General features: G+C 52.6%; 1 protein-coding gene across 1 annotated transcript in view; it reads left to right on the forward strand.

Moving 5' to 3' along the window:
- GIGYF2 (GRB10 interacting GYF protein 2) overlaps positions 1–27,667 on the forward strand; it is a 1,757,193-nt gene that overhangs the window by 715,560 nt on the left and 1,013,966 nt on the right. The window lies entirely within an intron of this gene.

The raw sequence follows: 27,667 nt of genomic DNA on the forward strand, positions 1-27,667 counted from the left end.
TCCATTCAGCTCCATGTGATGTCATCCGCATCGTTGTGACGTTGCGGTGCATATCTGAAATAAACATGTAGTGATAGATTCCTTACCTTAGAATTACCCCCAGGTGTCAGACTGGATCCGGAAAGTTTTTCGTCAGCAGTACCCCTGCACGCCGGTAAACATGGTTGTGCGGCTCCGCGTGCGTCGTTGGTGCCTGTATGACGTCACTGGAGCTACTTAGACATGCCCACGCTTGCTGACGTCCATTCTTTTTTTTTCCGCGCCAGCAAGCGCAGATCTGGGAAGAGCTAGTACCCCAGTCAATTTTTGACTGAGTTTTTCAAGGCCTTTTACCTCATCTTTTCGAGTCGATCGACTCCTGGTGTCGTAGGGATGACTGGTTTCAAGAACTGTGGGGACTGTCATTGCATGATGGCGGTGACAGACCCCCACCAAGTCGTACCCTGACTGCCGGGCCATGGCGTCGAAGACTTTGTGGGAGCGGTCCTGAAAGTTGCTTGAAGTCCGACAGTCTGCTCTGCGCCGCTCGAGGTCCCGGTCCCGTGAGAGATTGAGGGACCGGTCGCTGAGTCGTCTTCACCATTCTTCTGGATCTAAGTCTTCGCACTCGGGGTCAGGTAAGTCAAAGCACTCCAAGAAGAAGTTGAAGAAGCATCATCGCTCTTCGACTTCCCCTCGTGCGACGCGGCTGAGGGTTGCAGGCGGTGCCACCCCCGCGGCGCCTGAGACGTCACCTCCATTCTACGCCCTCTTTCCGGGTGCAGCGGCGACGCTTGCTCATGTGCAAGAGTTTCTTGCTGCCATGGCCTGACTCTTTGGACCTTCTGGCCCAGCGGGCCTGACTGGGTGTCCTGCTTTACGATCTCCGGCGGCTCTGGCCCTGACGCCCCAGGCCACCCAGGGATCCCTGATCGGACCCCGATTGACGCCGGTTGACCTCGTGACACCTCCACCGACGCCAAGCTCCCCGGCAACGCTTCTGACGTCACCCGCTCCTCGGGATGATGTCGTCCCCAGGTTCAGCCCTGACGCCGATACAGACGCCGATGGGGCCTTTTGTGCCCTATGTCTGTCCTCCTTATTTTGAGCCTGTTCCACAGACTTAGGAGGAAGAGGAGGACTTGGAGGGGTCTGAGGACCCTCTAGCACAGGACTGTGCTTATGATGCGGACTGGGCAGTGGATTTGGGGGAGGCCAGTAGTCTTGACACCTCACCTGACCCTGGCATGCTGGCTCCTCCTACCGTGGCTATGCAGGAGGGAGCCAGTTACGCAGTTGTGTTGTGTAGGGCAGCCGAGACTCTCCACCTCGAACTCCCTGTGAGAAGTTGGCCTGGTTTATGATGTTCACTATTCTAGTGAGCACCTTGCACCAGTCCAAACAACCCTTATGGTGATGGTTGTAAGTTAACCTTATAAACCAGCTATCCTAGTGGTAGCGTGGACAGAACAGTCTTAGGCTAAAAGACTCTTGAGGGCGTGTAAAGCCAGCTGTTTTACCATATGTAACCCCTTGAATATCAGATGAAAGGACACCACACAGGATATATATAAAATATATATGTATTTATTCACTAACACACTCCTCTGAACTCATTATGAGGTCAGAGGCCAAAAGCAAATTTAAATAGCACAATTTACAGTTAGGCCCTAGGGGCGCGTAAAACCATATACTAAGTAAGTGGTATAAGAACCACGACTTGGGAAAGGAGAAGTCCTAGGGCCCAGGGAATCGCTGGGGCTACACTATCTGACCCTTAGGTTAGGAGTAGGAGGCCCACAGGCGGCACGTGCAGTGTCAGTACACTCACGCGAGAGTCAATAGAAAGTCAATGGGAACTTTAAAGGTAAGTAATCGAAGATTTAGGACACTTCCGGTCTAACTAGGAATGTACAACTAACAAAACCAGACGCTAGGACAGTCAATCCCTACAGGAGCACCGAAGTACTCGCGTTACCTCACCCACGGGCTGCGGGTGCATAGGTGTCAAAGTGTGTCGGGTTTTCTCGTTGATTCCTATGGAGCCTTGGAAGAAGATGCTGCAGGTGACCAGGAGGAAGATGTACGGGTGGATCCAAGGGTGGATCTAGGATGAAGAGGACCTGAAAGCAGAGGGTACAGAGTCTAGGTCACTAGCCAGTGACCAGATGGAACCAGGGAGGAACCAGACGTCGTCGAGGAGCAATCAGGTGCAGATGTGAAGCTTGTTGTTGCAGCCATGCGGACCAGGAGGCGGCGAGGACGACCAGGTGCTGGAGAGGAGCTGTCCCATGAAGGTTCTCGCAGATGGAGGGGTTGACGTCAAGATTGGAGCCAACAGCCTAAGCAAAGGCAACCCACGCAGGATACACAAGGAGCTTCTGGTGCAGACCAGGAGGGTCCGAGGTACTACACCTTTTCAGGGAAGCAAGTGCCAGTCTGGAGCAACCAGACCAGCAAAGGATTTTCAAAGAAATAGTCGTCACAGGGCTCCTAGCCAACTGGCCAGCAACTGGAACAACGCGTCGAGCAGAACACAAGCAGAAGGGCCCCACGCAGATCTCGTGGAGTGTGGAGGGCTGGTCTTCGGTGCAGGTGGAGCTCGGTGTCGGGGTGTCTCGGTCCCCAGTGCACAGCTTCGAGGATGCCTCAGGAGCTACACTGTTAGCAAGTTGAAGACTTTCCAAGTTGCCTGTTTCCACGGATTCCGCCGCCTTCCACGGAGCTCAGCTGTGCTGGAGTCGTGCAGGGGGGGTCACAGGAGTCCTGGAGTCGAGGTCTTGTCAAGCTCTGCGCTCGAGTTCCGGTGGGAACGGGGACAAAGCAAGCCGTTGAGTTGCTGGATGGTGCCTGGTTTCCCAGGGTGGTCACTCCTTAGCCACAAGGGAGATTCTTCAGTCTTCAAGTCGGTTGAATGTCGAAGGGTCCAGAGTTTAGTTTCAAAGTTTCATCAGGATTAATCTAAAGTCTCCTGGCTCAGCTCCTACCTTTATACAACTAAAGGGGGCTGGTTTACTCACTAGGTACCTCCTATTGGTGGGACCAGGAAGGGAGTGGTTACACCCCCTTTCCTTTGTCCCGTTTCGCGCCAGAGCTGGGGCTGGAGTGCCCCACCACCGGTTTGAACTGGACTATGCATGGAGCACCTAGTGTGCCCCAGGCAGTGTCTGTTTCTTTTCAGCCCTCCCTGTCCCAATACACAAAATCCTGTCTGGGGTGGTGCTCGCACCTCTCCAGGCAGGAAGCCTATTGTCCAGGCCTCCCTCGCTGGAAGGACTCCAAGCAGCAGGAGGTCAGACTTGTGTCTGTGGCAGCAGCAACCATCTTGTGATGCTGGGGCTCTGGTTAACTTTAACCGGGATAGTCAGAACTAACATGTCTTCTCCTTCTAGAAGGGTGGAATGCTACCCCCATCGCCAGAATTGGCGAGGGGGTAGTATTCCAAAGCGTATGACACCTTACACGACATGTGTAGATAAAGCCAAACCAAAGTTACCATTTAACCGCGAGGTTCATAATGCACTTAAGAGTATATGGTATGGCAATATCATAGAACAGCTAGAAGGACATGGTTCCGAAAGCTGCAGACAGGCTCAGCTCATGCTAGAGCACCATCTCACACATAACCAAGCACTCTGCCTCCAGGATTGTTAAGGCCTGCCATAGGAGTGACTTATAGGTTACTGTGTGTCTATATATAATGGTAGATATAGGAATACAATACCTAAGCAAGGGGTGATTATACGACCTTACCCCAGCTGAGTGATCAGCCAGTTGTCAGTTTGAGTGGCCAGCCAGGGGTGGCATAATACATGCTGCAGCCCCTGGTAGGCCTTGGTTACACCTATACCCTGAGTACCTATGGTACACTTCTACAGGGGCTGATAAGGTGAACCAATTCCCAATTGTGGATGTACCTAGAGTACATGGTGTGAATTTAGAGAGAGTGCATCTGGGCTGTGGGTCTGATTAGCAAGCCCCTAGCCACATCTTAGTCGAAAACCAGTAAAGCAAAAGCAAAAAGTGGCTGGTGACCATAGGAAGCAGACCCTACTCTCCTACACTCCCTACGGTGACCGTCAGGACTAACCTCCTGACAGAAGTGCTCCAACCGGCGGCTACCTCTTCGGAGCCCTTGCTGCCTTTTAATGAAGCACTGACAGACGTTCTTTTGGGCACCTGGTACAGGACCGGCACAGGGGCAACTGTGGATAGGAAAGTGGCCCGATGCCATCGACCCCCTCTTCCTTACCCAACACCCCACCCCTGAGAGCTTGGTTGTCCAAGCCTCTGCTTTTCAGAGCGCGTTCCCTACCGCACCTCCGGATAGGGAATCCAAGAATCTGGATCTGCTTGGCTAAAAGCTGTTTTCATCTGCCAGCTTAGGGCTGCAGTCGGTGAACACCGCATGCCTCTTGGGCCGTCATACCCATTCTCTATGGGACACGGTTGTGCAGGTGCTGCTCAACTGCCAGGAGGAGGCCCAGGCAGTTCTTTCCCAGGCGATTGCGGCCGGGAGAGATGCAGCGAAGTTCACCATACTGGATACCGCCACTGGGCAGGTCGATTTCCATGACGGTGGCACTTCGGTACCACGCCTGGTTGAGGGCAACTGGCTTCTCCGGGGATGTCCAGCACACCTTGTTGGACATGCCATTTGATGGCATTTGCCTTTTTGGCAACAAGGCAGACAGTGCGTTGGAGCGCTTCAAGGACTCCGGGGCTACAGCCAAGTCCTTGAGTCTGTCGGCCACTCGGCCTTATCCGCCTTCTGCTTTTCGCTCCTTTCGTGGCCACGGAAGGGGGGCCCCCACAGCATTCGCAGAGCCACAGGCCACAGCAGCAGCAACCTCAGTGTGGCCGCGGACGTGGGAACCGTCGAGGCGGTTCAGGGGGCCAGCGGGCAGGCCAGTCCACCTCCACCCCCGCAGCAGCCACTTCCAAGCCTTCCTAGTCTGACCTTTCAGGACCATCAGACGCCAGTGGGTGGATGCATACGCCTTCATCTCCACCACTGATGCACCATCACTTCGGACAAGTGGGTGCTGCAAATTGTCCGAAGGGGCTAGTCCCTCCCCTTTGAGACAACCCCTCCAGCCATGCCACCTCAGTACAACCGCATGTCGGGGGATCACTTGGCACTTCTCCAGCAGGAAGTTGCGGCCCCCTTGGCCAAGGGGGCCATTGAGCGCGTTCCGACCCCAGAAGTAGGTCATGGTTTATTCCCACTACTTTCTGGACCCAAAGAAGGATAAGGGCCTGCGTCCTATCTTAGACCTTCGGGACGTCAGTTGTTTCCTCTGGAATGAGAAGTTCAAGATGCTCACACTTCCTCAGGTCTTGTCTGCCCTGGTCCCGCAAGACTGGATGGTGGCGTTGGACTTGCAGGATGTCTGTTTTCATATTCCCGTCCTGCCTGCCCACAGGCGCTACCTGCGATTCACGGTAGGCCACGAGCACTTTCAGTTCACCCTGCTCCCTTTTGCCTTACCAGCATCCCTCGGGTGTTCACGAAGGTGATGGCGGTGGTTGCAGCTGATCTGCGCAGATCAGGGGTTTCAGTCTTCTCCTCTCTCGACGACTGGCTGTTAAAGGCGGGCTCGCCCCAGGCAGTTGTCTCCCACCTCCAGACTACAGCCGACCTCCTGCATTTGCTGGGGTTTACCATCAATGTGCCTAAGTCGCACCTGATTCACTCGCAGAAGCTCCTTTTCATTGGAGCGGTTCTGGACTCTGCGTGGTTTCGGGTTTATCCTCCTGAACAGCGAGTCCGGGACATTCAGGCTATGATTCCGATCTTTCAGCCTCTGTCCCGAGTTTGGGTCAGGATGACCCTTCGGCTGCTGGGCTTAATGGCCTCCTGCATCCTGCTGGTGGATCATGCCAGATGGCATATGTGGGCTCTGCAGTGGGACATGAAGTTCCAGTGGGCACAGCATCAGGGCAACCTGTCAGATCACGTCCAGAACTCAAAGGGCACTGCACAGCAATTGCAGTGGTGGCTCATGAATCACGATTGGGCCAATGGCAGATCCCTCTCCCTTCCCCAACCGAAACACACAGTTGTGACGGATGCGTACCTTCTGGGATGGGGCGGCCTCGTCGGAGAGGCGGAGATCAGAGGCCTCTGGTCTCCAGCTGAGTCCAGGCTCGACATCAACCTGCTGGAGCTTCGGGCGATCCGACTTGCACTGAAGGCATTTCTCCCCTCTGGATGTTCACAGACAACACCACTGCAACAAATAGGGCGGGTTGGGGTCGTGGACCCTATGCCAAGAGGCTCTGCGTCTCTGGGCATGTCAGGTTCTCTGAACGCCAGGGGGGACAAACTCACCCGCCGGTGCATGATAGATCACGAATGGCGTCCGAACTCTGACGTGGCGCAAGTTCTCTTTCAGCAGTGGGGCGAGCCTTGGTTAGATCTATTCGCCACTGAAGAGAACGTGCAATGTCATCAGTTTTGCAGCGTGAATCTTTCTGGATTCACTATGCTGTGCATTATTACGCGGTCTAGTGGTTGGGTCCGGAATCGTAGTCTTCTTTCTTTTTTTTTTTTTCGGAGCCCAGGTGGGCGTCGACGTCCCACCTTTGGTGTACTTCCTGTGATGTCGGCACGCTTTCTGCGGAAGCTCCCACCTTTGGGCGCCATCTTCAGATTCTTTTTTCCGCCGTTGGGTCTGCATCGTTCCCGAAGGGGCTCCAGAGTTTTGGAGAGCAGACGCAGGAAAGCTGATTTTTGCGAGAAATTCAGAGAAGACGACTAGGAACAACACGATCAAGCAAGGACGACGAAGGAGAAGGAGAACTTCTTAAAACTTCGACGTCCAACGGAGAATGCGCGCACAGGGGTCCCCCTGAGCACGAGAAATGGACAACACACCGTTTAAATTCTGCCGTAACTGCCACCACAAGTACGCGTAGAAGGACCAGCACCCGGTTTGCAACCTCTGCCTACCGGTCGATCACGAGAGCAAGGACTGCAACGCCTGCTCCGCCTTCACGCCAAAGACTCTTCAGGTTAGAGAGCGTCAGAGACGAGCCAATTACAGTATGCAGGGCAAGGGCCAACCCCCGTCCCTTCGAGACCTGGGGCTATCGGGCGACGAGGAGGACTACGTCGCCGAAAAAGACGACGGCTACACGGTCGTAGAGACCGATAAGAAGACTTCAAAGGAGGTAGGAGAGTCGACGACCCTTAACCCCCTGAAAGACCCCGAAGGTCTGAGCAAGACCCTCGAAGAACGGAGTCAAAGTCCTCGAAAGAAGCACTGGCGCCGAAACCCTCGACGACCACAGATGCATCCAGGGGCAAGCAGCACAGCGGATCCTTAGATAAGGACTCCCAGGTGGCAAAGACCAGCGAAAAGCCAAGGTCGTCGAAGAACGTCCCCGAAAAGGAGCGTTCGTCTTCGTAAGACAAGGACCCGAAGGGCGCTTCGGCGTCGACCAAGTATCCGAATCACTTGACGTCGAAGAGCTCAGCCTAACGCTTCGATGCCGAACAGGCGGCCGAAATGGAAAAGAAGAAAAGACGGCTCGAGGCAGAGATGGATAACATCCTGCAGAGGAAAAGGGAATTCGATGAAAGAATGAGGAGCTTCGCGATTCCGTCGAAACAAAAAACGGTAATCGTCGAAGTGGAAGAGGAGGACGACTTCGAGGACGAACAGCCGCCAAAAAGTTCTGAGAACCTGGATCAAACGGAGGAGGAAGCCTCCTACTACGAGGAGGAGGGCGACGACGATCAACGGACGATCCTCAGATCCATATCCTCGGGGACACAGGACCTGGAGTGGCAGGACCTCGACGCCGAAAATCTAGAAGAGGGCGTAGACTCGTACCCTCCGAGGCCTTCGCCGCCAGACGACATTGGGGCCTACAATATCGCCATAAAAAATGCGACAGCGGCTTTTGGAGTTAAGCTGGATGAGGAGAAGCCGAAGGCAGACTTCCTCTTGGAGACCCTGCTCCCCACACAAACTAGGAGCCAGTACCTCCCCATGCTGGACAGTGTCATGGAAAGAGGCATTCAAAGAACCTGGCAACCTGTAGGTCAGTGACGCCGAGAACAGAAAAGAAGTACAAACACTCCTCTAAGGATCCTCCCTACATCAGAGGATCCGTAACGGCGGACTCCATCATTGCGGCGACCGCCAGAAAAAGGGCAAATGTGCCAACAACAACAGGGCCACCACCAGACAAGGAAAGCAGGAGGGGAGACCTAACAGGGAGGAAGATAGAGAGAAATGCGGCAATGCACTGGTGCATGGCAAACTCTAACGCCCTGCTAAACAGGCACCTGTACCAGATTCTGGATAAATTGGACAGCTGCTGAAACATATACCAGATAAGTACCAACAGAGGGCTGCACACCTCGTGGAAGAGGGGAAAAATGTGGCAAACTCTTGCCTCAAGACAGCCTTGGGCGGTGCGGACACGTCCAGCAGGCTGATGATGTTGGGAATAACGGAGAGGAGACAGGCCTGGCTCAGGATATCGGGCTTCAAACCAGAGGTGCAGAACAACATCCTAAGCACCCCGTTCAATGGGGAGATACTGTTTGGGGCTCCGGTGGATGAAAAAGTCACCCAGCGCAAAAAGGAGAACGAAACGGCAAGGTCCATGGGGGCCTTACAGTTCAGGGGCACAAAAAGGGGTACTCTGTCACGGAGACCGAACGGAAGAGGGGGAAAACAGCCAGGAACTTCCCACCAGACCTCCCAGCAGTCCAACCAGGGGGACAGCCAAACACAACAAGGACATCAAAAACAAACCTGGCACTACCAGCAAAAGGGCCAGTCCTTTCGCGGGAGGGCGAACGGACGGGGACAGAATAAAAGAGGGGGCCACCAACCCACCTCTAAGTGACTCCCCCACGCACTACGTGCCCACCCACGCAACTCCTCCCGGGGTGGAGCACGACAAAACAAACACAGGATTACACGGACAGAAAACCGACGACCATGTAACACCAGTAGGAGGCAGGCTAAGTCAATTCTCCAAGCAATGGAAGAAGATAACAGACAAGTGGATACTCAACATCATACAGTTCGGATATTGCATAGAACTGGAAAGGACACCGCCAAAGAGAAGTGCACAGTCAGGAAAGGACCTAGAGCTACTTCAAAAGGAAGCGAAAGAACTCCTCCAAAAGGAGGCCATTGAACCAGTACCTTACAGAGAAAGAAACAAGGGGGTATACTCTACATACTTCCTGGTTCCAAAGGTGGACGACACACTGAGACCCATCTTGGACCTTAAACAAGTACGTAAGAACACAAAAATTCTAAATGATGTCCCTGCAAGAGGTCATTCCTCAGCTAAGAGACGGAGACTTCATAGTCACCATCGACCTCGAAGATGCCTACCTGCATATCCCAATGAACAGGCAGCACAAACACCTACTGAGATTTGCCATCAACAGAGATCACTACCAGTTCACAGCCCTGGCATTCGGACTAAAATCCGCACCAAGGGTTTTTACAAAGTGCCTTGCAGCAGTGGCAGCGCACCTAAGGAGGGAAGGGATACATGTATACCCTTACCTGAATGACTGGCTAATAAAGGCAAGTTCACACAGAGCATGCAAGGAACACGCACAGCGCGTGACAAGTACACTGGTGGACCTGGGATTCTCCATTCACTGGGGGAAATCCTCAATGGAACCAGAACAAGTAAAAATCTTCCTGGGGGCACAGATCGACACTATACACAGCAGGGTGTGGCCCAGCGACAAGAGAACACTGGCCCTAATGAAGGAGACTCACCTCTACCAGAAGGGGCAAGCTCTGACAGTGAGGACAGCGAGCAAGATCATGGGCATGATGGCCTCCTGCATACATCTGGTCCCAAACGTACAGCTCCACATGAGACCATTCCAGGAATGGCTGCAAGAACAATGGTCACAAGCTACAGGAAGTTGGGAAGATCTAGTGGTTGTTACGCACGCAGTGCAGGAGGAGATGTTGTGGTGGAACAAGGAGAACATAACACAAGGGAAGCCTGTAACACCACCGACCCCCAACAGTGACCGTCACCACAGACGCATCCCAGAAGGGATTGGGGCTCACATGACCAAAATCAGGGTGCGGGCCTGTGGACTCCAGTGGATGCGGTCAAACACATCAACTAACTGGAACTAAAGACAGTGTTCCTCATCCTGAAGGCCTTCCAAACGAAACTGTACGGCCAGAGAGTGTTGATCCAGACAGACAACACAACACGACAACGATGTTATACATCAACAAGCAGGGAGGAACACAATCAGCACAGCTATCAAAACTAGCTCAGGAGATATGGAGATGGGCCATACCACTAAAAATAGACCTGCTAGCCATACACCTACCAGGGAAGGACAATGTGGAAGCAGACTGGCTCAGCAGGCAGACATCGGCATCCCACGAGTGGGAGCACAATGCACAGGAAACGCAAAGGCTGTTCAGAAAATAGGGAACACCGACAATAGACCTGTTTGCAACACACCAGAATGCAAAATGCCGAAGCTTCGCATCCAGGCAATCAGGGAAAGGATCCCTGGGGAATGCTCTATGGATAAACTGGTCAAAAATATTTGCCTACGCTTTTCCCCCAATACCACTGATACACAGGGTACTCAACAAGTGCAGAACCAGCAGCATGACCCTGATCCTGGTAGCACCACAGTGGGCCAGGCAGACCTGGTACTCACAGATAATGGAAATGGCGCAGGGTGCACCCCACAAGTTCAGGAAAAGGAAAGACTTACTCTCCATGCAAGGTGGAGAAGCCTTACATCCAGAGCCACAGAGCCTCAGCTTAGCAGCGTGGCTCCGGAAGACTTAGAATTTGCGCACTTGAAGTTACCTGAGAGCACCCTGAGGGTACTACGAGAGGCAAGAAGAACTAGCACACGACGGTGCTATGCGGCAAAATGGAAGAGATTTACACTATGGTGCCACAAGAAAAAGCTACACAAGAAAATGACAAGAGAATCAACAGTGTTAAGATATCTCACACACCTGCTGAAGGAAAACCAAAGCTCCTCCTCGCTTAGAGTACACCTAGCGGCGATAGTGGCTGTAGGAAGGTGGCTACCTGACTATGGTTACACCAGATTTTTTGCCTTGTGTTTAGCTGGTTTTTTACTTAGTTGGCCTGGTTCCCTGCTAATCAGGGCCCCAGGCCATCTGCTCTCTCTGTAAAATGGATTCCATGTACCCTAGGTACATACCACAATTGGAAATGGACTCCTTGTCAGCCCCTGTACCATGCACTATAGGTGCTCAGGGCATAGGTGCCACCAAGGCCTACCAGGGGCTGCAGCATATCTTTTGCCACCCCTGGCTGGTTCTTAAATTGACAGAACTGGCTGATCACTCAGCTGGGGCAAGGTGGTGTAATCACCCCTTGCTTAGGTATAGTATATCTATATCTAAACCTATATCTGGACACATATAAACCTGTGAGCCACTCCTATGGAAGGCCTCATCAATCCTGGAGGCAGAGTGCGTGGTTTAATGTGAGATGGAGCTCTAGCATGAGCTGAGCCTATCTGCAGCCGTCGGGAACCAATCCCTAAGCTGTTCCAGGATAATGCCATACCATATACTATTAAGTGCATTATAATCCTCGCAGTTATATAGCAACTTTGGTTTGGCTTTATCAAAACATGTCGTGTAAGGTGTCATACGATTTGGAATACTATCCCCTCGCCAGTTCTGGCGACGGGGATAGCATTCCACCCCTCTAGAGGGAAAAGACATGTTACTTTACTGAAATGCGGTTAATTTCTAAAAGGGCCTCAGATCCACAAAATGGATGCTTCTGCCACAGACACAAGTCTGACCCCCTGAAGCTGACCGAAACTCAGCCAAGGGGGCCTGGACAAAGGGTTTCCTGTCGCAGGGAGGTGTCACACCCCCCCAGACAGGAGATAGTGGATTGTAGCAGGGAGGTTTGAAAGAAACCAGACACTGCATGGGGAGCACAAGGCTTCCCCTTGCATAATCCGGTCAAACCGGTTCTGGGGCACACCAGCCCCAGTCCCAGCGCGGCCTGGATCAAAGGAAAGGGATGTATCCACCCCCTTCCTGGGTCCCACCCATAGGAGGGGACCTAGCAGGTAATCCAGCCCCCCAGATTCGAATAAGAGTGGGAGCAGTGCCAATGCACTTCAGATTATCCTGATGAAACATAAGAAACGAAACTCTGGACCCTTCGACATCCTACTCAACGTAGAAGATGGAAGAATCTCCCTTGTGGTCAAGGAGTGACCACCCTGTGCAAACAGGCACCATCCAGCACCTCGAAGTCTGCTTTGTTGCAGTTCCCGCCGGAACTCGAGCGACAGAGATCGACGAGATCAAGCTTGCCTGCCTTCTAACAGCCCGATCCACAGTCCCTGCAGAGCTGAGACCCGTGGAGGCGACCGGAAGCGTGGGGCACGCCATCTTGGAAAGACCACGAGACGCTGACCGTGCAGCCCACGAGTGACCCTCGAAGCTGTACACCGGGGTTTGAGAAGCCCCAACCCTGAGCCACTCTTGCACCGAAGTTCACCCCTCTACACTCGACGAGTGCTGCATGGGGCCCTTCTGCTTCTTTTGGCTCAACGCGTTGGCCCGGTCACTTGCCAGCCGGCTTGTGGCCCCTGTGCCGACGAAACTTGAAATACAACTTGCGATTCTGGTTGCTCCAGATTTGCACCAGCTCCCCTGAAAAGGAGCCCCCACTCTGACCCTCCTGGTTCGAGTGAGAAGCAATCTCCCTGTTCCGCGTGGATTGCTTTTGCCAAGTGTTGTTTGCTCCAATCTTGAAGCCGACCGCGCCGACGGCGAGAGCCTACGTTGGACAGATCGTGACCTGCTCCTGGACGTCGCAGATGCCCCAGAGCCCACGTGACAGCGGAGAGAAGCTCCTCGACAACCACCTGATTGCGCCCGACATTGCCTGGTTCCGTCCTGGTTCCACCCTGGTCACTGCTGAGTGACCCAGACTCTGTCCCCTCTGCTTTCAGGTACTTTTCGACTTCGATCCACTCTTGGATCCCACCGGACACTTCTCCTTCACAGCGCCTGCAGCCTCTTCAGCTTCAAGCACCAAGAACCAGCGTGACGAAACTCGACACTACTTCGACCCTGTGCACCCGCTTCCTGTGGGTGAGGTAACATTGCAACGCCGGTGTTCCCACACTGGTACACACCTCTAGGGTCTGTGTCTTAAGTTTTTTGTCCCTCTAGGTTCAGCGGAAGTGTCCTTAAACTCTATTTGTGTAACTTTTACGCACCATTGACTAACATTGGTGCATGCGTGCGCTTTCAGCGCTGCACCCGAATCCCGTGGGCTTTTCCCGACTTCAGCATTGCTTGTCCTGACTGCTCCCAGCGATTCCCTAGGCCCTAGGCCTTACCACTGTTCGATTGGTATCTCTTATACCACTTGTTTAGTATATGGTCTGAGTGGCCCCTCGCCCTCATCCATAATTGTGCAACTTTGTATGTTATACTGTGCTTTTGATTTAACGCTTGTGCCCCTTTATTCATAAAGAATACTGGGGATTATTTTGAGTAATAAATACATATATTTTTATAATATATACTTGTGTGGTGTCCTTTCATTTGATATTACAGGATTGTGATTGGTAAAACAGCTCGCTTAACACGACCTCTTGAGTTAAGCCTTTAAGGCTGCTTAATCTATGCTACCATTAAGATAGCTTGTCTATAAGGTTGACTTACAACCAGACACCATAAGGGGATATTTGGACTGATACAAGGTGGTTCCAGAATTGGAAACATCATATATCAGGCCAACTTCTCACAGTGGCCTTCACAAGAGGAGAAACGCGGAAGAGCCTCTTTACATCACAGATAGTTTCAAGATTCCTGGAAGGGGCGAAGAGGATCGCGCCTCCAAAAAGGATGCCACCGCCGGCATGGAACCTCAATTTAGTGCTAACCGAGCTCATGAAGGCGCCTTTTGAACTGATTCATAGGGCATCCCTACAAATGCTAACTATGAAAACAGCCTTCTTGGTGGCAATCACCTCGCTGCGCAGAGTGAGCGAACTACAGGCACTACCACTACAAGAACCCTACATCCAAATATACAATGATAGGGTGGTGATGAGGACTGACCCACACTTTATGCCAAAGGTGGTATCAAGGTTCCACATCAACCAAACAATACAAATACCAAGCTTCTTTCAGAAGCCAACAACAAGCGCAGAGAGGGCACTGCACACACAGGACGCTAGAAGATCAGTAATGCACTACATAGAAAGGACCAAGAAGCACAGGAAAACAAAGCAGTTCTTTGTGTCCTTCGCAAACAGTTGCCTGGGTAAACCAGTAACAAAGGTAACATTGCACGGTGGATCGCACGGACCATACAATTATGCCACAAACAGGCAGGCCAAGAGCTAGCAGAGGGGACACAAGCCCACTCTACTAGGAAGAAGGGAGCAACAATAGCCTTCCTGGCTAACACATCCATTCAAGACATATGTCTGGCGGCAACTTGGGCTTTAGTGCACACGTTCACTAAGCACTACTGCGTGAATATACAGATGAACAAGGAAGCAAAAGTAGGACAAAAGGTGGTTCAACATATATTCAACAACCAAAGCTCATCTTCCACCCAGCCGCCACAACAATAACAAACCGCTACAAAGTCTATGCACAGCATAGTGAATCCAGAAAGATTCACGCTGCAAAACGAATAGTTTCTTACCTGTGGGTGTAGTTTTGCAGCTTGAAGATCTTTCTGGACTCCGCCAGAAAGATGAGGCTGGAGAAGAAGGTGGTAATACATGGACAAAACAGAAAACACACACCTTGAAAGTCAAGCGAGGAAAAAGTTACTTACTTGAAAAAAAGAAAAAAAATTATACAGAAAAATTTGCCAAAGGATTCACAAACAGAACAATCCAAGAAAAAAAGAATCAGAAGATGGCGCCCAAAGGTGGGAGCTTCCGCAGGAAGGGTGCCGACGTCACAGGAAGTACACTAAAGGTGGGGCGTCGACGCCCACCTGGGCTACGAAAAAAAAGAAAGAAAAGACTACGATTCCGGACCCAACCACTAGACCGCGGAATAATGCACAGCATAGTGAATTCAGAAAGATCTTCAAGCTGCAAAACTACACCGTCAGGTAAGAAACTATTCGTTTTGCGTGTTGGAATTTCCAAGGCAGCACTCGCTAGGCGACGCTTTTCGTCGTGAGCGGAGCTGCGGTCTGTTGTACGCCTTTCCGCCTATACCACTTCTGCCCAGAGTGCTGAAGATGATCAGGCGCGACCGGTCCCAAGTTTTTCTTGTTTCTCCTGAATGGGCTCTAAGGGTATGGTATCCCGAGCTACTCAGTATGAGCATCGATCCCCCGATCCGTCTGCCTCTTCGGGAGGATCTTCTGTCGCAGCAGCAGGGGACGGTCCTCCACCCGAACCAGTCCAGCCTCTACCTCCTTGTGTGAAGATTGAGCGACGGCAGTTGACTTCTTTCCCCCTGCCCCCGAAGTCTGTAGTGTTATCTTGGCAGCCAGGCGTCCCTCCACTAAGAAGGTATATGCTTGCAGGTGGAATAAGTTTGTGGCATGGTGCACAGCAAAGGCTGTGGATCTCCTCTCTGCCCCTCTTTCAGAGGTCCTTCTTTTCCTTGTTTCTTTGGCCCAGCAGGGCTCTGCTCTGTCCATTTCTGCCTTCTTAAGGCTTCCAGACCAGACTTCGCTTTTCAAGTCCCCTGTTGTAAATAGATTCTTGAAAGGCATCACGCACATATATCCTTCTCTTCCTTTCGTGATAACTCAGTGGGACTTGAATCTTGTTCTTACTTTTCGGATGTGCACTCCCTTCGAGCACTTCATAATTGTCCTCTGTCTTCTCACTCTAAAGACAACTTTCCTGGTTGCCATCACTTCTGCCAGAAGAGTGAGCTCCAGGCTCTTTCTTCTAAGCCTCCTTTTCTCTCTGTCCAACCGGACAAAGTTGTTCTAAGGACTCGTCCTTCTTTTCTGCCAAAAGTTGTTACTGCCTTTCACATCGGACAGACTATCACTTTGCCCACCTTCTTTCCACCTCCGCATCCCTCTAAAGAGGAAGAGAGCCTCCACAGTCTGGACCCAAAACGTGCACTCTCTTTCTATCTAAGTCGCACACAACAGTTTCGGGGGATGTCCAGCTCTTTGTTGGCTACGTGGGCGCCAAGAAAGGTCGGGCTGTGCACAAACAAACCATCTCTCGGTGGGTCCTTCTATGCATAAAGGCTTGTTACTCCTTGGCTAAAAAGGAACCTCCGGTGGGGTTGCGCGCCCACTCAACCAGGTTGACGGCAGCCTCTACTGCCCTGGGACGAGGAGTCCCCTTGCAGGACATCTGTCAGGCAGCTACGTGAGCTTCGCCGCACACGTTTACCAAGCACTACTGCCTGGACAGCCAAGTCCGGAGAGACAGCTTCTTTGGCCATTCTGTTCTCCAGGACTTTCTGGTGTGATCTTGGTTCGCAGACCCGCCACCGGGGTTGGTATTGCTGGGGTATCTATTCTAAGGTAAGGAATCTATCACTACGTGTTTCTTTCAGATGCACAAGTTACTTACCTTCGGTAACGATATATCTGTAAGAAACATTACTGGTGATAAATTCCTTCCCGCCCCATCCATCCTCCCCGTTCTGCAAACTGATTTCTAGGGTTAAAGTCATCCTTTCAGGGCCCTAGTTTCATGGTACCAGTAGTCAGTTTATTGTATGGCTCTGTATTCCTGGCACGGAAAGTCTTGTAACATACTGACGTCAGCGCACATGGCAGCGTCAAAGTAGCTTCAGCGACGTCATCCCAGCGCCAACGACTCATGCGGAGCCGCACAGCGACGCCTACTGGTACTGCTGACGAAAAACTTTACGGATTCAATCTGACGCCTGGGGGTAATTCTAAGGTAAGGAATCTATCACTACTAATGTTTCTTACAGATATATAGTTACGAAGGTAAGTAACTTGTACATATAGGTACCACCCAGGCGCACAGACGTCAGTTCTTTTCTTACCACACCAGTTAAGCACCAATCCGGAAGAGCTGCCCCTGCCGCTTTTTGGCAGGCCTTTTGTTGACCTTTGTCGAAATGTTTGGATTCCGACTTCGTGTGTGAGGGATATCTGAAAGAAACAGGTTAGTATTAGATTCCTTACCTTAGAATATCCCCAGGCGTCAGTCTGGATCCGGAAACTTTTGCGTAGCAGTACCCCTGCGCGTCGGTAGGCGTCGTCTGCAGGCGTCCCCTGCGGCTCCGCGTCGTCGGCGTCGTGCGCCGTGATGACGTCGCTGGAGTATATAGACGCCGCCTCCGCGCGCTGACGTCAGTTCTTCTTTTTTCCGCGCCAGTTAGCGCAGATCCGAAGAGCAGTACTCCGGTCTTTTGACCAAGTTTTTTTTTGTTAACTTCTTTACGGTGCCGGTAGGATGCCCGGTTTCAAGAGTTGTGACGAGTGCGACCGCATGATGTCGGTCACCGACCACCATCGACTCTGCCTCCGGTGTCTGGGCGCGGACCACGACGTGGAGTCCTGCGTCGACTGTCGGGCCTTGACTGGAAAAGCTAGGCGGGAGCGGTCCCGCAAGCTTCTCGAACTCCGGTTGTCGGCCCCGCGTCGAGAGCGGTCCCGGTCCGGTCGGAGGTCGAGGGAGCGGTCGAGGGAGCGGTCGCGGAGCCGCCATGGGCGCTCCGGGAGTCGCCACCATTCCTCCGGCTCGTCAGGTAAGCACAAGAAGTCGGGGCGTCGCCATCGCACCCCCGACTCCCCCCGACGCCCGCGTGCTGCGGCCGGGGGCTCGGGTGACCCCACCCCCGCGGTCCCGCATGGGTCGCCGACGCCGTCTGCCCCACACCTGTCGGTCCCTGGGGAAGGCGCGTCGCGTGAGGAGATCGAGGCCTTCCTCATTGCTATGAGGGCGAGGTCTTCTCCGGCGGGGCCTTCGGCGCCTGCGGGCCCGTCGGTCCCGTCTGGGGGCCCGAGCGGTTCGGGTGCTCCTGCCCCGGCGCCGCCGGTGGCTCCGGCCCCGGCGCCGCTGGTTCCCTCTGGTTCGTCGCCGGCTGGTCTCCCGGCCTCTCCGGCGTCGGTTCCTGTGGGCCAGCCCATGGTACCGCCCCCGCGTGGTGCAGCGACTCCGCCGTCGGCTCCGGCCGGCGTCGGGTCCCCGGCACCGACGCCGCGCGGCGCCACCCCCCTTTCCTCCCCGACTCCGGACTCGGAGCCGGACCGGCGTCGGCCGACGCCGGACCCGACGCCGATGGGGCCTGTTGACCCCGATGTCTATATCGTCGACCCAGAATATGGGTATGACGAGGAGGAGTATGGAGAGGGTTGGGAGGGGTCTGAGGACCCTCTATCCCGTGCCTGCCAGTACGATGTGGACTGGGTAGGTGATCTGGGTGATGCCAGTGGCCTGGACGAGTCGCCCAACCCTGGGTTTGTCTCTCCGTCCCCTGTGGCGTCCGAGGCGGGTGCTGCCTATTCGGTGGTCCTGATGAGGGCTGCCAAGGCCTTACACCTTGAGCTCCCCGTCGCGAAGGTCAAACCGAATATCCTGACGGAAGTTTTTAAACCGCAGTCATGCCCCCAGGAGCCTCTGCTGCCGTTTAATGAGGCCCTGACGGATGTCCTTCTGGGCACCTGGTCCAGGCCCGCCTCTGGTGCGCCGGTTGACCGGAACGTTGCCAGGCGTCACCGTCCCTGCGCGGACGACCCTGCCTTCCTGTCCACCCATCCCTCCCCGGAGAGTCTGGTGATCCAGGCCTCCACTTCGCAGTCCGCATTTCCGTCGGCTCCGCCCGACCGGGAATCAAAGAGGTACGACCAATTCGGAAAGAAAGTGTTTTCCTCTTTGAGTGCTGGGCTGCGGTCTTGTAACACCGCGTGCCTCTTGGGCCGCTACACCCACTCCCTGTGGGATACGGTCGAGGAGTGTTTGCCGCAATGCCCCCAGGAAGTGCGGGACAAGCTCACCCGGGCCTTTGTTGAAGGCCGGGATGCGGCGCGGTACTCGATCCGTTGTGGTCTGGACACCACGGACTCACTGGGACGGGCCATGTCCACTACGGTGGCGATTCGTCGCCATGCCTGGCTGAGATCTGCCAACTTCTCACCAGACGTCCAAAATACGCTTATGGACATGCCATTTGATGGCAGTCGCCTATTTGGTGACAAAGCGGACCACGCGCTGGAGCGCTTCAAGGACTCCAGGGTCACGGCCAAGTCCTTGGGTCTCTCGACCCAGACCCAGCGCCAGCAGACGGGTTCGTTTCGGCCCTTTCGTGGCCAAGGGAGAGGAGGTCCCACACGTGCTGCCAGCCACGCGGCGCAGAGCGCTCCCCAGCGCGGTGGCGCCCGTGGTTTCCGCCGTGGTGGCGGTAGAGGCCAGCGTCGTGGTCAGTCCACGCCTCCCTCCGCTGCGGCATCCAAGCCTTCCTAGTCCGAGCTTTCGGGCTCACGTGACGCCAGTGGGTGGCAGGGTTCGCCATCACCACTCCCGCTGGCGCGCGATAACATCGGACAGGTGGGTGCTGCAGCTTGTCCGAAGGGGCTATGCCCTCCCCTTCGAGTCCACTCCTCCAGCCATGCCACCGCAGAACCACCGTGTGTCGGGGGACCACTTGACACTTCTGCAGGAGGAAGTTACGGCCCTCTTGGCCAAGGGGGCCATCGAGCGCGTTCCTGGGCCAGAAGTAGGGTGTGGTTGCTACTCCCACTACTTTCTGGTACCCAAGAAGGACAAGGGAGGCCTGCGTCCTATCTTGGATCTACGGAACGTCAACGGCTTCCTCCGGAAGGAGAAGTTCAAGATGTTGACTTTGGCTCAGGTCTTGGCTGCTCTAGACCCACACGACTGGATGGTAGCGTTGGACTTGCAGGATGCGTACTTTCACATCCCCGTCCTGCCGGCCCACCGGCGTTACCTGCGGTTCACGGTAGGCCACGAGCATTTTCAGTTTATCGTGCTCCCATTCGGCCTTACCAGCGCCCCACGGGTGTTCACGAAAGTGATGGCGGTGGTCGCAGCTCATCTGCGCCGGTTAGGGGTTTCAGTCTTCCCCTACCTCGACGACTGGCTGTTGAAGGCGGGCTCGCCCCAGACAGTCGTCCACCACCTTCAGATGACGGCAGACCTCCTGCACGAGTTGGGGTTTTCCATCAATGTGCCGAAATCACACCTGTGTCCCTCTCAAAAGCTCCTTTTCATCGGAGCGGTTCTCGACTCGGCGCAGTTTCGGGTTTATCCCCCGGAACGGCGGGTCCGGGATATTCAGGCTCTGATTCCCATCTTTCAGCCGTTATCCCGGGTTTCGGTCAGGTTGACGCTGCGGCTTCTGGGGCTGATGGCCTCCTGCATCCTTCTGGTGCATCACGCCAGATGGCGGATGCGGGCTCTGCAGTGGGACCTGAAGTTTCAGTGGGCCCAGCATCAGGGCAACCTATCCGACCATGTCCTGATCTCGGAGGGCACTGCGAGACAGTTGCAGTGGTGGCTTACAGACCGCGATTGGGTCAGGGGCAGATCCCTCTCCCTTCCCCAGCCGGTGCACGTGGTTGTGACGGACGCGTCCCTCCAAGGCTGGGGTGGCCACTTGGGAGAGGCGGAGATCAGAGGCCTCTGGTCTCCGGCGGAGTCCCGGCTCCATATCAACATGTTGGAGCTGCGGGCGATTCGCCTGGCACTGAAGGCATTCCTCCCCTTTGTCAACGGGAGTGTAGTGCAGGTGTTCACGGACAACACCACCGCCATGTGGTACTGCAACAAACAGGGCGGTGTGGGGTCGTGGACCCTTTGCCAAGAGGCTCTGCGCCTCTGGCAATGGCTGGAACGTCAGGGCGTGACTCTGACGGTTCAACACCTGGCAGGTTCTCTGAACGCCAGGGCGGACGAACTCAGCCGTCGGTGCTCGGTGGATCACGAATGGCGTCTGAACTCGGATGTGGCGAGAGGCCTCTTTCAGCAATGGGGAGAGCCTTGGTTGGATCTATTCGCCACAGAAGAGAACGCGCAATGTCATCAGTTCTGCGCGTTGGAGTTTCCAAGACGGCACTCGCTCGGCGACGCCTTTCGGCGCGAGTGGAGTTGCGGTCTGTTGTACGCCTTTCCGCCTATACCACTTCTGCCCAGAGTGCTGAAGAAGATCAGGCGCGACCGGGCCCAAGTTATCCTTGTGGCTCCGGACTGGGCTCGAAGGTACTGGTATCCCGAGCTACTCAGCATGACAGTCGGTCCCTCGATCCGCCTGCCCCTTCAGGAGGACCTTCTGTCGCAGCAGCAGGGGACGGTCCTCCACCCGAACCTGTCCAGTCTCCACCTCCATGCGTGGAGATTGAGCGGCGACAGTTGAGGCCATTTGACTTGCCTCCTGAAGTCTGTGATGTCATTCTGGCAGCCAGGCGTCCCTCCACAAAGTCGGTATACGCCTGCCGGTGGAACAGATTTGTGGCATGGTGCACAGCAAAGGCTGTGGATCCCCTTTCTGCCCCTCTATCTGAGGTTCTCCTCTTCCTCCTTTCCCTTGCCCAGCAGGGCTCTGCTCTGGGCACTATCAAGGGCTATCTTTCTGCCCTTTCCGCCTTCTTGAGGCTACCTGATCAGCCATCTTTGTTCAAGTCCCCTATTGTGTTAAGATTCTTAAAGGGCATCACGCACATGTATCCTCCAGCTCCGTTCGTGATGCCTCAGTGGGACTTGAACCTGGTTTTGACTTTCCTGATGTGCGCTCCCTTTGAGCCCCTTCATTCCTGTCCTCTCCGTCTTCTCACCTTAAAGACGGCCTTCCTGGTAGCCATCACCTCTGCCAGGAGAGTGAGTGAGCTCCAGGCTCTTTCTGTTCAACCTCCTTTCTTGTCTGTTCATCCTGATAAGGTGGTTCTTCGGACCAGACCTTCTTTCCTGCCCAAGGTAGTCTCTGCTTTTCACATTGGGCAGTCCATCACCTTGCCCTCCTTCTTCCCGCCTCCGCATCCTTCAAAGGATGAAGAGCGGCTCCATCGTCTGGACCCAAAACGTGCGCTTTCATTCTATATGGATCGCACACGCCAGTTCCGGGTGGATGACCAACTGTTTGTTGGCTACGTGGGTGAGAAGAAGGGAAGGGCGGTACAGAAACGGACCATCTCTCGGTGGGTCGTCCTGTGCATCAAAGCATGCTACTCTTTGGCTCGGAAGGAGCCTCCTGTTGGGCTGAGGGCCCATTCCACTCGGGCCACGGCGGCTACTACTGCCCTGGGCCGGGGAGTCCCTTTGCAGGACATTTGCCAGGCGGCCACGTGGGCCTCGCTGCACACCTTTGCGAGGCACTACTGCCTGGACAGTCAAGTCCGGAGGGATGGCTTCTTTGGCCGTTCGGTCCTCCAGGACTTTCTGGTGTAGGTTGTATTGGTTCGCAGACCCACCACCGGGGTTGGTATTGCTGGGGTATCTATTCTAAGGTAAGGAATCTAATACTAACCTGTTTCTTTCAGATGAACAAGTTACTTACCTTCGGTAACGATATATCTGTAAGAAACAGTAGTTAGTATTAGATTCCTTACCGCCCCGCCCATCCTCCCCGTTCTGCGAACTGATACCTAGGGTTAGGGACATCCCTTTCAGGGCCCTAGTTTCAAATGGCACCAGTGTTGGTTCTCACATGGCTCTGCGTGTTCTGGCGCGGAAAAGCTGTGTGCAAAGAACTGACGTCAGCGCGCGGAGGCGGCGTCTATATACTCCAGCGACGTCATCACGGCGCACGACGCCGACGACGCGGAGCCGCAGGGGACGCCTGCAGACGACGCCTACCGACGCGCAGGGGTACTGCTACGCAAAAGTTTCCGGATCCAGACTGACGCCTGGGGATATTCTAAGGTAAGGAATCTAATACTAACTACTGTTTCTTACAGATATATCGTTACCGAAGGTAAGTAACTTGTTCGTCTTGTTCCTGCATGATGTCGGTCACTGATCCTCAATGCACGATACAAAGTTGTGTTTGGACTGTAAGGTGATGGCTCCGAAGACCTTGAGGGAGCGGGCGATGAAGTTACTCACGGCCCCGCAATCGACATTGCCAAGTGAGACTTCGAGGAGGTCATAGTCTCAATCAAAGAAGAGGAGGTTGTGGGACCGCTCACAGAGCCCTAAGTCCTCATCTTCCCATTTGAGGTCTCGGGACACTCTGGGAAGAGGCATAAGAAGCAGTCCAAGCGGACTTCGACTTCACCTCAGCTGGCGTCCGTCGTTGAGAGAGGTAAGGAGCACCGACGCTCTAGGCACAGTTCAGCCGAGCTGGAGCCAGTTGACCTTGCGCCCCCCCCCCCCCATTCCGGGAGCCACAGCGACTCCCGCTCAAATAAAACAATTTTACGAAGCCCTGCGCTGCATATTTGAGCGGAACAACCCCACTGGTGAGCCTCTGGACCCGCATAGTATCCCTATATCTAATATATATATATATATATATATATATATATATATATATATATATATATATATATATATATATATATATATATATATATATATATATATATATATATATATATATATATATATATATATACATATATATATATCAAAACAAAATCCTGTTGCCTCGGCTCTTCAGCGCTGCGGTTTTTACAGGTACGGATCACTCAGACACAAAGCGTTCGTGAATATTAAGTGTTTATTCCCTCCTCTCCACCAGCATGACGCGTTTCGGCTGTATTACAACAGCCTTGATCACATGGCTTCAAAATACCAATGGGAGTGTTTAAATACTGTGCAAATTAAAGTAAACAACAAGCACCTGGTTGAATAATATGGAAAAAATACTACAACTGCCCAAAAGGATTGCAGAAGGAGAAAACGCGAACCAATTTCTAGCCTATTCACACATTAACATATCCAATAATGTGAGTGGCTCAATAAAATTACTGCTTAAATCACTATGTGCGGTGCCAACAATCCATATACGTATTGTACAAAATAAATTGTAATAATGCCTCTCCTGATCACAGCGTTCATATATCAGACCACAGTGGTAAAACAATATATATAAAACATTTTTTTTATAAAAAATGTTGTGTTTATCTAGAACGCTGCTAAAAAAGAATGTCGGCTATAGTGTCTCGTACATCCACAGTGGTAAACATTGCCTCCTGTAAACATTGAAATTGTCCCATATCATTAAAGAAAACACACAACCCGTGCTTGAGAAAAAAGTGCAAGTGCAAATTACGTTTCTAAAGTGCATGGTGACTGCGCAATATCTCTAGTTATACTCAAAAGTGGTAAATATAAAACCATCACGAGTTGATAAATCATGATAAAATATGCGCTGTAAATTTCATATATATACACAGATGTAAACACAATTAGTCAGATGCTCATCCTGAGAACCTTACTGGAGCCCTCATGACTGTATTAATCTCAAAAAATAACTATGGGAAAACCTTAAGTTATATACATATATAAGAGTGGCCGACTTCTGAGAACCTACACCTACTATCTCGTGGCTTCAATGCCCTCTTAATGCCTCAAATTCAAGGGTACAACTGTTTAGGGAGAAAAAGCCCACGGACTGATATAATCCCAATAAGTCAGATAGTAGACCTTAAAATCAATAGAGTCCATGATTGACTGTATTATGGATGGAATCGGGGATAATGATATTCATCTCGTCAAAGTGGATGAAATAGATTCAGTGATCACCCCAGGTCAACCCTTTTTGGGCGGGCTATGATATAGTGAGACTGGAGAGGCATACTGTGCTAAAAGGGGATAAATCTCAGGTTCTTAAAGAAAAACCTGAAGGTCCTCCCCCCTGTTCAATCCGTTAGGGATTCTAGTATCTAGAAGCACGATATACTTACTTTCTAATTGCCTCAAGTGTTTTTCCCGGTCCCCGCCCCGTATGTTTTTAGGTACCGCGTCAATGATGAAATATTTAAGCTGATTCAGGTCTTTAGAATGAACCAATTCAAAGTGGCGGGCAACTGGGTATGTGGCATCTGAATTAACAATCACTCTTAGGTGTTGCAAGATGCGATTGAATGCCTGCAGTTTGGTGCTGCCCACATATTTCAACCCGCACGAGCATTCCAGTACATATACCGCAAAATCGGTGCGGCATGTGTAAGACTCTTTGATCTGAATGGGTGTAGGGTTAAAGGCTGAACAAAATTCCGAGCTGTTAACTCCGAATTTACATGCCCTACACGAGATACACTTATGGAATCCCTTTTTGGTAGAAAACCATTCCTTTTTACTGGTGACCTCAAGACTTGTTTTGACCAAAGAGTCCCTCATGGAGGGTGCCCTCCTAAACACAATGGAAGGTTCTGCGGGTAACAAGGGTGCTAGGCTTATATCAGTTTTTAATAGGGGCCAGTGTTTCTTTAAAATTCCCCTTATTTTGCGTTCCTCTGTGTTAAAAGTGGTGATCAAGCTGACTTTCATTTACTCCTTGTTTGTGATGTCAGTGCCCTTAGTTTCATTGTCCCCAGCTTGGTTAGCCAAACATTCCTCCCTGCTTCTACTATTGGCTTTCTCTTTGGCTATAGTTAGTTCTTTACATGAATAGCCCCGTTCCAGAAATCTTTTGAAAGCTTCATTTTGGCACAGTTCTAAATCCTGCTGGGAACTACAAATTCTGCTCATCCGGGTAAACTCCCCATAGCGGATGCTTTTTATCAAATGACCCGGATGGGCACTGGTAGCGTGCAAAATCGAATTGCCCGCAGTGCATTTCCTATGTAATCTGGTCTCAAGGGAATTCTCATGGACATAAACTTCCACATCCAGAAATTGAATACACGTAGTGCTTATTCGGGAGGTAAATTTGAGATTCAAGTTATTGGTGTTCAAGCCCTCTACAAAATCACTAGCTGTATTTACAGACCCTTTCCAAACCATGCAGATATCGTCTATGAACCTCCAATGATGAATGATGTTGGTGGCAAAATTCGGTGTGTGCCTGAGGACATGCTCCTCCCACCACCCCACGTGTAAACACGTGTAGGTTGGGGAAAAGCATGCCCCCATTGCCACTTAACTGCTGATACACTTCACTGTTAAATAAAAAATAATTGTTCATTAAACATAGTTGTCCTTTTTATCAGCATGTCATTATGGTTCATGGTATATATATTCACCTATAAGCCACTCCTATGGTAGGCCTCGACAATCCTGGAGGCAGAGTGCTTGGTTTTATGTGAGAGGGTGCCCTAGCATGAGCTGAGCCCCTCTGCAGCTTTCGGAACCATCTCCTTATAGCTGATGTATGATATAACCATACAATATACTCTTAAGTGCATTATAATCCTCGCGGTTAATGCTAACTTTCGTTTGGCTTCATCAAAACATGTCTTGTAAGATGTCAAACACTTTGGAATACTACCTCCTGCCAGTCCTGGCGGCGGGGTAGCATTCCACCCTTCTAGAGGGAGAAGACATGTAGTTACTGCTTTACCCGGTTAAAGTTAAACAGAGCCTCAGCATCACAAAAGGGATGCTGCTGCCACAGACACGAGTCTGACCTCCTGTTGCTGGACGAAACTCCGGCAGGGGAGGCCTGGACAATAGGTTTCCTGTCCAGGGAGGTGCTTGCACCTCCCCAGACGGGGTTTTGTGTATTGGGGCAGGGAGGGCTGCATTCACTGAATGCTTCTAGACACTGCCTGGGGCACACAAGGTGCTCCATGCATAGCCCAGTTCAAACCGCTTGCTGGGGCACACAGCCCTAGCTCTGGCGCGAAACTGGACAAAGCGAAAGGGGTGTAACCACCCCCTTCTCAGGTCCACTCGTAGGAGGGACCTTAAAGATAGTCCAACCCCTAAACTTAGTATAATTATAGGAACCCAGTCCCTAGGACTTCAGATTATCCTGGACGAATCTTTGAAGGACATATCTTGGACCTTCGACATTCCATTCTGACTGGAAGACGGAAGACAGCTCCCTTGTGGTCAAGGAGTGACCACCCTGTGCAAACAGGCACCAACAGCAACTTCGCCGATCTGCAGCTTCAAGGCTCCCGCCGGAACATGAAGACTCTGCGACTCAAGAACTGGATTTCCAGACTTCTCTGAGCCCGATTCACATCCACAGCAAAGCTGAAACCTGTAGCGGACACTAGAGACATGGGACCGGACATCTTGGACATCCGGCATTTTGCTACCTGCACTCCTTTCCTGAAGCCTCAGGAAGTTGTGTATTGGGGTACGAGAAGCCCCAGCCCCGAGCACCATTTGCACCGAAGCCCAGGCCCCCACACTCCGCGAGTGTCCCGCGGGCCCCGCCTTTTGCATTTGAGTTCGACACGTCTTCCCGGTTCCTTGCCCGTTGGCTAGTGAGCCCCCTGAGACGCCATCTTGAATTTACTTTGCTTTCCTGGTTGCTCCAGGCTTGCTTCAGCTTCCCTGAAAAGGAGAAGCGCCACAGACCTTGCTGGCCTGCAACAGAGCCAATCTCGACATCCTGTGTGGGTTGCGGTTGCCAAGGCTTGTTGGGTCCAGTCCGGATACCGACACCGCAGTCATCTAGATCCATCGTGGGACAGCTCGAATCCAGCACCTGGTCATCGTCGATGCCTCCTGGACCTCGTGGCTGAAGAGACAAACTCACCTTCACCTTCAAGCACCCGATATCGCCTGGTTCCTTCCTGGTCACTGGCTAGTGACCCAGACTCTGTCCCCTCTGCTTTCAGGTTCTTCACATCACCGATC

Source organism: Lissotriton helveticus, chromosome 11 (assembly GCF_964261635.1).
Source record: "Lissotriton helveticus chromosome 11, aLisHel1.1, whole genome shotgun sequence".
Classification (NCBI taxonomy): Eukaryota; Metazoa; Chordata; class Amphibia; order Caudata; family Salamandridae; genus Lissotriton; species Lissotriton helveticus.